The 10,645-nt window shown below is 40.2% G+C and overlaps 1 protein-coding gene across 2 annotated transcripts in view; it reads right to left on the reverse strand.

The window, feature by feature from the left end:
* Window positions 1–10,645, reverse strand: part of cd276 (CD276 molecule) — a 123,335-nt gene extending 112,690 nt beyond the window's left edge. The window contains exons 1-2 of one of the 2 annotated variants that reach the window (XM_072695197.1): window positions 10,313–10,645; window positions 7,088–7,174 (exon numbers count right to left, since the gene is read on the reverse strand). The gene's annotated coding sequence lies outside the window, so the exon portion shown is untranslated. The remainder of the gene's footprint in view (window positions 1–7,087; window positions 7,175–10,312) is intronic. The other variant, XM_072695198.1, reaches the window with a different exon arrangement.

Consider the following 10,645-nt stretch of genomic DNA (forward strand, 5'->3'; position numbering starts at 1 on the left):
CTTAAATCTAGTCTCAGATATTTATCTGATATTTATCTAATATTTTATTTCTTATTTTGACTTGTTTTAGGTAATTTCCTCTACTGAAAGTGTGTGTTCGCACTGGCAGATAATTTTAAGTCGACATAACTTGACAAAAGGTGAGTTATGTATTATGTTTTAAACTAAGCAAATTGATCTACCCAAGGAACAAGCTGAAATCACTTAAAACAAGTAGAAAAAATCTTTTAAAATATGTATATTAATCTCATTAATTAATTAATTATATTAATTAATAATATTATAGAACCATGAGCAGTTGTTAACAACCTACACTGATCAGCCTTTTTTTTAACACATCACCTTCAGGCAGGTACACCAATAAAATAGGACTCTTTGGAGCAGATAAACATTTACATTAACATTTACATATATGGCATTTAGCAGACGCTCTTATCCAGAGCGACTTACAAAGTGCTTTGCTATTTACCCAAGAAAAACCTCAGCTAGTTAGAATAGACTAATAATTCAAAGGATACCTCTAAGCTTAGACATTAGTAAACACGAACATGAACCTATTGGCTCCATGCTTAATGCCAGGCGTGGGCTAGAGGGGTATAAAGCCCCCCATTGAGCTGTGGAGCAGTGGAACTGTGTTCTCTGGAATGATGGATGGTGCTCCATCCAATACTTTTGGGATGATCTGGGTGTGGTGGGATGAGTTGGAGGTGGGTTGTGATCATGCAGCATCCTGACCTCACTAACGCTCTTGTCGCTAAATGCAATCAAATCCTCACAGCAATCCTCCAAGCTCTAGTAGAAAAGTAGAGACATTAACTCCAACAAAAGCAGGATATACTCTATTTTAACACCCCTGATTTCAGAAGAAACTCTGAATGAGCAAGTGACCCAATACTTTTATCCATATAGTGTATCACTGATGAATGTAAAAATGTGAAATTAGGTGTCTAAGGTCATTCCTCACACTCTATTAACTACTATACATTGTAGAATATAGTAGCACTTCACTTTGAAAGTCAACTATAGACGATTTAGAGATGTTCACTTTGTCATTAATACTCAGCATTCATCTAAAGCCCCAAAGGACAGTTTCTCCAAAGGATAAATAACTTTTAGATATGTAGATATTGTCAAGACAAAAGTAGATTGCCATACCATATGGCAATACCATGCATAAATATAAATATACATAAATATTAATATGTTGCCATACCATATTATGGCAATACCATGCAAAGGTTAATATGTTTGGGATGTTGTATGGAGGCAGTTATTGATATTATTAAAATCTCAGTTTGGACAGATGGTTTTCGGTTTTCTCAGATTTTGTCTCGTCATCATTGATGATGCACTGGGATACATGAACTGGTCAGGATTCTAGAAGAACAATGGATATACCAATAATATACAGTAGGAACAGCCCTGTTGTGACCCCTATTATTTATCCTGATAACAAATCTACAGCACATTTCTCTTAAACCCATATCAAATCAAAACTGCTCTAGGCCCAGTTACACAAAGGCCTCTTAGAAGAGCTGGCAAAGAAGAGCGCTCAGTGTGCTGCTTGTTCCACCATTTACGGAATAATCCCTAGTGCTAAGATGCTTTAAGGAAACCCCACCCTGACTAAGTACATTTAAAAGGAATCAATGCTGGTGAGGTTGCCGTTTATACAATTGGGCCTTTACAGAAACATTGACATGTACAGTGCTGCAAAAATAGAATTCGCCCATAATCGTTAGACAAACTGAATAAACAGAGAATGTAATTTTCAGTGGAAAAAAATTATTTTCCCCATAGTTACTTGATAGCAACCATTTATCCAAATTCAGCTATTAACTCGTAGCAGTTAATCCAGACACACCCAGGCTTGATTACTGGTAGATCAAATTAAATCAAAACAGCTTTTAAATTGAATTTTTCCAGATTCAACAAGTTTCAACGAGTCAAACGAGTTTCATCAGTCACAAGAAATGAGAAAGAAAGTTATTGATAGAGTATATCATTGGGCTGAAGACAGGTTTACAGTATCGATAGGTAAGCTGTCATACTATAAAAACACACCATCATGTGCATCAAATCAGAGTAAAAGAACAGATACTTTTTATCCAATCAGAACAGTAGGATCAGAGTACAACACTGCTATCTAGTGGTTGGGGTTTATACACAACACAAAATAAACCACTGTCTGCCACCAATCTTTATTATTCATGAAACAATACAGTGTTTTAGGGAATCAACACCATGTATTTTCAAAACGGTGACTTTACAAGAAACACAAAAACCTTGAATGGAAGTCAATGAAAAATAAGAGTTTATTCTGAGTAATTTAGAGCATTTCTATTGGTCTATTCATCCAGAAATACTCACACAGTGTACAGAGCAGCTACAGGGTTCAAACCAGGAGAAACTACAAATTGACAAAAATTGAGATACTTGTTTTTCATTGGACAGCAGCGATATCAATATTTTCGTACACTCCTAGTATATCAATGTTGAAAGGGGTTACAAAGTCAATCCTGGGGTTCTGGAACTCCAGCAAACCACACCGATAGCCGATATCTCCAAATGGAGAAAACCTGGCACAGTGGTGAATCCTCCCAGACGTGGTCAGCCTACCAAACAAGCTCCATAAGTTACAGAAGAACCCAGACAAACATCTAAGAAAACTAAGAATCAGACACAGCAGGGCTGCTGGCGTTTTTAAACACCGTGTCCACTCACTGTCAGCTCCATAAAACACTCTGACCGAATTGGTCCACTTTGTAGATGTATTGTTCTGGTTGGTGGGCTACTCTCAGTCCAGCAGTTTTGCTGAGGTGTTTAAAAACTCCAGCAGCACTGCTGGGTCTGATCCACTCAATAACACACCACCACCATGTTAGTGTCCATGCAGTGTGGGATCCTGACCATTGAGGAACAGGTTGAAAGGAGGCTAACACAATATATAGAGAAGCAGATGGACTACAGTATGGAATTATAGAACTACACAGTGCTCCTTTACGGCAAGTCTGTAAATGGAGCTGATCTAATCCGAGCTTAGTTCTTTCCAAACCTAGGGGGTCATAAAATTCTGATATGTCTGTGTGTAGATGCAAATCATATTTAGTTTCCTCATGCTGGCTAATATTATACTTTGTTTGAGGATCTGAAACCCCTAGCGTGACAAATATGCACAACTAGAAATCAGGGGAGAATGAAGAAATGCTTTACAGCACAGTACCACCACAAATGGTACCAGAAACTACACAAATCCCCACACTCTTAAAAATAAAGGCCGTAGAGGAACCATATTTGCAAGAGATGTGTAAGCGTGAAGAATCATTGAACTGGAACCTACATCAACGGGTTGAACCTTTAAAGGTTCTTGAAACCCACATATCTGTTATAAACATGGCTCTTCATGGAACCAACAGTGGTTCTTCAATGGCTTCCTTCCTTCCTTCCTTCAAAGTCAATTCTTCACAAAATGTCAAGGCTGAATCTTCATTGCACACCAATCAGCAAAAGAGAGATCCCTCTCTGGGCGAGTGATGTTTTCTAACCTATCAAATCAGCGAGGGAAATTTCCATACCATCCAGGAAACAGTGTGTTCACTCTCTGCCCCTGTACAGAAGACAGACTCCACTGTGCTACACAGGGAACTTCAGGGACTTCTATTTGTCCAAAGCTTCTCAGAAGTGCTGCCTGCCCTGTGGTGATCGCGCCTCCAGCCACTAGTCAGTGCCTCAGATCAGAAAGAGAAATGAAAGCATCTGCAAGCCTCCAGCCTTGGCTTGGGTTTGTGCCCACAAGGACTGTGACAGGTCACGTCCCACTGTTAACCCCATCAAAAACCTGATCCGACAGGAAAACACTGAGAGAAATTTACAGGAGGAGCAGCGGGAATAGCAGAAGGATTCGTTTATTGCTTAAAAACCTAAAATATGGATGGGAATATATGCCAATGTTCTTTTTCGTAGGATTTTTTTTTTTTGCATGAAATGTTTGTTTTTTGCTTCAGGGCTTAGAGCAGGGATTCCTTTCATATTTGCAGTGGAAGATCCAGCTGATAAGGAACAGGCATCTTCTCATGGCTTTTTTTCCTCCCTGATCTTCACCAATTGTGCTGGTAATCCTGGAGATGTTTTTACGAAATAATTAAATGAGGAAATATCTCATTTCTCCATGATTTGATTCAATATGTGTATTTAGGAAATAACTTAATCTTGGGAGAAGGACCATGCCCTGAACTCCACTGCCTCGATTTCCCACACTCTATACATTATCCCCTCCCCCCTTTACTTCTGTGACCAACCACATCACACCCACCACCACCCTGTGTCCACCCCTCTTCTATGGCTCCAATTTCAAGTGACAGGAGAGTCTACAGCCTCCCACAGACTCTAAAGCCACCCAGAAGCTTTTGTTAAATTCGCACTTTTCACAAGTCACATGGTCCAAGCCATGAAAAACAACAAAACTCTCACCACTGCTAAAGTCTCGAAAATCTAAAGGAAAAAAATGTAGATAAAAATATTTAAAAATATTTTAATAAAATACATTTTAAAATTTATCCTTAAAGTATCTTAAGATCCTTCCATACATTTTTGTCTTAGATAAATCTTAAGAAAAAAACATTTTGATAAAGAGAATAAAATAATTGTAATAAAATCCTTTTTTTAAATAATATTTAAGATAATATAACAGAACGCTGCATTGAGGATTATTTTTATGAACGTCTTTGTTTTCATCTTATGATCCTTCCATAAGTTTCTTTCATAGGACAGCTTTTGTAAACCCTGGACCCGTATTACTCATACATATGTCATTCCATCCTGTCAGTTCTTCCCTTTACTTCCTTCCCTCTTTCTCTATTTTTGCTCATGGTCAAGCATCAGCCTGTCTGACCTAAATTCTAACCTCAACCATTACACTGGAAGAATAGGGGAAAAACACGGTTTCACATTACACACCAGCCAGTGACCAACGTCATTTTTTACTGCCACATGATTGCAGAGCTCTTCCTCTCTTTCTTGCTAAAACCTTCTGGCCCTTCTACAGTTTTCCACGGCAGCACATCAATCGAGCAGTAACAGAAAAGGGGTGGCTGAGTTAAGCGAATAGCAGGACCAGTAAATGCTCTGGGAGGTTAGCTCACAGACCAGAATGAGACCATATAAACATGCTGCTCCTCATTACAATTCTACCGAGCATGTTAGCTCACTCAGACTCAGGCCTCAGCGCCAACAAGCACCAAACTGCCAGGTCAGGAGCTCAATCAATTCGACCCATGTTCAGACAAGAGAGCAGGGCTCGATGAATATAGTCATGTGGCGCATTCAAACGTACAGGTTGAATTTTCTCATAAGTCAGCATTACATACTGTGAGTCATGCACAGAGCTTAGGAGAATCACTCTGCAGTCTAACGCTTTGATCAGAATAAAAGCAGCTCCTGAGGCCAAAGTCTGAGCACAGCACAAGCGTCGGCAGGAGTAAGTTCCAAACTATCCCAACCTCTGTGTGCCGTTCTAGCAATTAGCAATAGAGCAGTGTGTTTCTACTATCAGGCTTAACTCCTGAAGCACACTTCATCCAACACTGCAAATCTATTTGAGTGGCAGACTTTACAGTAGATACATCCTAAACACTTAGTCGAGCTCAGTAAGGTAAAGCTTTGGGTGAACCACCTTCAGAGAAATATATGTAATGCTGATGCTAACCATCTAACACAGGTAGTATTGAGAAACCCTAACCCTAACCCTAACCTAACCCTAACCTAACCCTAACTCTAACCCTACCCCTAACCTAACCCTACCCCTAACCTAACCCTAACCTAACCCTAACCTAACCCTACCCCTAACTCTAACCCTACCCCTAACCTAACCCTAACCTAACCCTACCCCTAACCTAACCCTACCCCTAACCTAACCCTAACCCTAACCTAACCCTAACTCTAACCCTAACCTAACCCTAACTCTAACCCTAACCTAACCCTACCCCTAACCTAATCCTAACCTAACCATAACCCTAACCCTAACCCAAACCTAACCCTAACCTAATCCTAATCCTAACCCTAACCTAACCCTAACCTAACCCAAACCCTAACCTAATTTTACCCATTTAAGGCATTTTCTATCGCTTTTATCCAGAGCGACTGACAAAAGTTACTCAAGAAGGACAGAAAAAAGTGCCAGGTTTGTTGATATTTAATGAAAAATGCAGTCACCTAATACGCCTGTAGGAGACGAGAAATTATTATTTAAAAGCGGGCAATGCTGCATATTTTTTTCAGGCCTTCTATTGTTCTTTTTAGTTTAAAGAGAAATTAAAGAAGTGTTTAAAACTGAAATAAAACGTCAAATAAGCTGTAAGAGCTTATTTTAAACATAAGTACAAGCAGTCGTCTGTCTCAGTTTTCCACTAATCCCTGTAGCAGCCTGACATTATATGTCGATAATGAAAACAGTCAGTACTGTTTCATCATACGCAGCACCTCTTGTACAACATTTTAAATGCTAAAAAAAATAAATAACAGTCAAATCTACAAATTGAACAGCCAAATCAGATTCGAGTTAACCTCAAACTATTCATGAGGTTTTTGTCCGATGTTTTAGTCTATCAGTATGCTTTCGAAATCTGACCCTCACTTTTAAGTATTTTGGTCTCTCCCCATTAATCGAGGTGGACGTCTGGTGTGACTGAAAACAACTCCCTAGCGGCATCGCAAAGATGCTAACGCTGCCTAACTCGAGTCATATTCGACTGTAGGGGGTGCCCAGAATGCCAGTTCTCCATAATGCTGCTTTAACTACACTTTAATAATAAGACACAGGTATATGTTTGTTGAATGATTACCTCAGCAATAATGAAGGTGTTTGAACAATTAGTATAGAAGTATTTCTCTGAAATGAGTCTTAATGAGAATCCATTTATGTATAGGAAGAATAGCTCAGTGGATGCGTGTAATACAGTGAAACTATACCAAATAAGCTTTTTTAATGTTGAATTTGGGGGTAAAGGAAACTACTACTCGCTGCTCGATCCTTGATTTTTTTTCCAGAACAGGAAAACAGGTAGGGAAAGTGCATGGTACAATATCTAACCTTTAGCTGTCAGTACTGGGGTTCCTCAGGTTCCACAGGTATTTTGTGTCCACAAATGAGTTTCTCTCAGACTGCTTGTCCTTCTCTCTGGATGGAGGTACAGACAGAAGGTTTAAGAAGGTTCTCAGTGGTTATTCAGTTTTTAAAAAATACATTAACTGATCAAATCATCTTTACCCCCTTAAACAGTCTATGGCCTGTAACACACCTTAGTGTGTAATAAGCCTTTCTGCAATAAGGGGTTAATTATGTTGTTTTTTTATGTTTCAGTACTTCTGCTTTGTTAATGTCACTTTACACCAAGGAAAACTGCTAACAGCCTATATATGGGATGGAATGGCAATAAAAGTTGACTTGACTTAACAACAGTGGAACCCTTTTTAAGAGGTTTCCTTGTAAATGACCAGGCAGAGAACCTATTACTGTAGGTAAATGGCTTTTGAGTTCTTGGAGACTATAAAGAACCATGCCTTTACTAAGGGCCCTGTTTCTGAGGGTGTAAGGTCCGCTGAGTTTGTCTCGGACATATTGATGGGGTACGCATTGGGCGAATAGCAGAGTACTATGGTCACCTTATTGACTTGTGTTTAGTAATGTCTAAAGCTTAGAGGTATCTTTGAACTATTAGTCTATTCTAACTAGCTGAGGTTTTTCTTGGGTAAATAGAAAAGCACTTTTGTAAGTCGCTCTGGATAAGAGTGTCTGCTAAATGCCGTAAATGTAAATGTACGCAAGTGTCATTGTGACCTCCAGTGTGGCCTTCACAGTCAGCTGGGGCTAATAATGTTTAAAAATGAAACATTAACAGAAAGTAGAACCTAGTTTTTTCTCACCTTAGTTTTGAAATCAAGTAAATGAATATAATATTTCATGCTTAAAAATTCACAACTCATTTCACAGTTAAATATACATGAGAAAAAAAGGTCACAAGGACCAATCCTTATGCAACTATTTACATCCACAATCATCTATTCAGCCTACAGCAGTCAAGCTAGCCAAGTTAGAAGGAGTGTTTTTTTAGGCCTGGGCTGTGTTTTGAATGAGGCCTAAAGCATTATAGCCAATAATGCAGAGCAGAGTTCATTTACATATATCAGTACTGTAAAGGCACAGTAACAAAAGCCTGTTTGATTCTAAGTAGTACAGAAAAGTAAAACTAAAGTAAAACAACTAAATTAACACTGAGGGGCATCAGCAGCTCCACTGTATAACGCTGTAGAGGACAATATTACTATCCAAAAGGTCATACTGCAATATGACAAATCACCGGCGTGTTAAATATCATTTCATTCTGCTTGATTTTATCAGCAAATAAGCCGAGTTTCAATTAAATCTCTCTCTCTCTTCTTCTCTCTGTATCTGGTCACAGAAGGTTAGAAGGTCAAGACTGAAGATGTACAGTAATACTAAAATAAAAAACAATCCACTTCATCCCATGAAAGAAGAAACAGAGCTAATGAATGTGGCTGTGAAAAGCATGCAGAAGAGAGAATGTGTGTGGGGCGCCACCCTGTAGTTTTTAAGACTTTGTCTAGACCTTTGTCTGGCCTATAAATTAGTCGCAGTAAGAATGCAAGCTCAGCCATTTAAGACAATCAATGGTTTAGGCATATACAGTACTGTGCAAACGTCAGATACCATCTGAGAATGTTTAAAAGTTCAAAAAATGCAAATAAACAAATAAATAATAGATTGTGACGTGCATGTGATTATACCCTTTCCAAATCTCGCCTTGAGGAAGACCAGGTTAGTTCCTATACAACACCTAGTTTCTCTAATCAAGCCTTTATTAAAGGAAATCAGGTGAGATGCTGGTGGAACTGATAAAACGTGTCTGGAGTTCACAGAGAAGTCAGTAACCAACGCTGCGTTTCTCTAACTGTGTTCTTCTAACCAACATATCATATAACTTCACTGACCAACAGCACCTTCTGACCACTGACCACTGTTTGCCAGCTGCATATTCTGGTTTGGAAGCCTGTCGCCTTCACAAACAGGGCATTTTTGATGGTATCTCCATGACATCTCTATTCTTTAACATTTTGAACTTTTGACATCATTTCAAGCTGTTCTTAATATTGTGTCAATGTTATGACGAATTGACCAATAGAAATTAAGAAGGGTTTTTCCGTCTCCTGTAAAGTTGCCATTTGGGAGATACAATGTGTATCTATAAAAGATTATGACAAGCTGCTTATGCTATTCTCTCATGCCACAAGTGGTCACACCTTCGAGGTTCTGTGGGATTTGGAAGTACAGCCTGAAAGCAGAGTTGGGGCCAAGAATGGTCCAAACATGGCCAGAGAAGCACAACCTCCCATTCCTCCAGCTACAGGGAGCGGGTTTCAAATAAAAGCCAGTCTTTTTCTTCTTCTCTGACCAACAAGCCTGTCCCCGAGCCTCGGATATGAGGCAGTGAAGGATTCACTGCATTCCTCCTTCACGAATACAGCACCACCTCACTTCCACAGGGGAAACCGTCCCAAATGCAGTCACTGTACAACCTCTGTTGGCCGGGAGCTCAGAAATACACTCTCTTTCCATAGCTGAATGGGAGTTTGTCTGGACTTGAAGCTTCAGGCTCCAGGCCTACCTAGATAGCATGACTAACCTATGAACCAATGACCATTCAAACTGCATTAGCCGGCTTGAGTCGTGATCAACTACATTTGCCTGTTTGAATGAGACCCAGTCGTCTGGTATCAAATTTCTAAAAGTGGCACTCCAACAGTTGGGCATGTGGAACTGTGGGGGTATAGTGAGGCCCTTATATTGAACTCAGTGGTGGTCTTTGGCTTTGCGCTTTTCCACTCCAGCATTCAGGCTGGTCAATCTAAGCTGAATGTGATTCAATCTGTGGTCCCGTTGTAGGAGTAGCACTGCCAGGATTTTTCCCCCAAAATGGTAGAAAGGGTGGATGGGCCTCCGGTGGGCTAAGAAGGCATATCAATGTTGGGGGGAAGTTTTACGAATCTAAACATTGCGTAAACGTTGCGTAAAAATGCAGCGTTGCTTGTTGGGCTCATCTGTCTCGTTATAGCACGGTAGGAGCCTTTAAGACGGCCACTTCCAGCTGTTGCGAGCAGCTGCCTGAGCTCCTTAGCCTACACAAAGCCCTCTCCACCACCGGGGCTTTCCTTTAGATTCATGCGTAAAGTTTCGATACGCGCGTTTCAGACGCACACATAACAAACCACACTGAAGCGTACTGGATAATCAACTTACCATACCAGAAGACGCAAACTTAGACTGAGACCACCACCGGCCATCCAGCAGGAGTGATCTGATAAACATTAGAGTCAGCCTACTTTGTTCATTCCCCTCTTTTTTCCAGCTCGCTCTAAAAAGGTACGCCCTTAATCTTTCTCCAAATCAGCAATATCCGTATCGTTTCACAGCTGGAGCTCAGCGTGAAGTGTCTTGTTTTGCGACCGCTGATTCAAAAAGGGGAATGGTTGTGGGGGGAACGAAACCACTCCTAGTCCATTCGCTCGCTTTGTCCAGCGTGATGTCATTCAGGCAGAGAGATCCAAAGCCCGACCCCCATCACTCTGGCGC

Source organism: Salminus brasiliensis, chromosome 13 (genome assembly GCF_030463535.1).
Source record: "Salminus brasiliensis chromosome 13, fSalBra1.hap2, whole genome shotgun sequence".
Classification (NCBI taxonomy): Eukaryota; Metazoa; Chordata; class Actinopteri; order Characiformes; family Bryconidae; genus Salminus; species Salminus brasiliensis.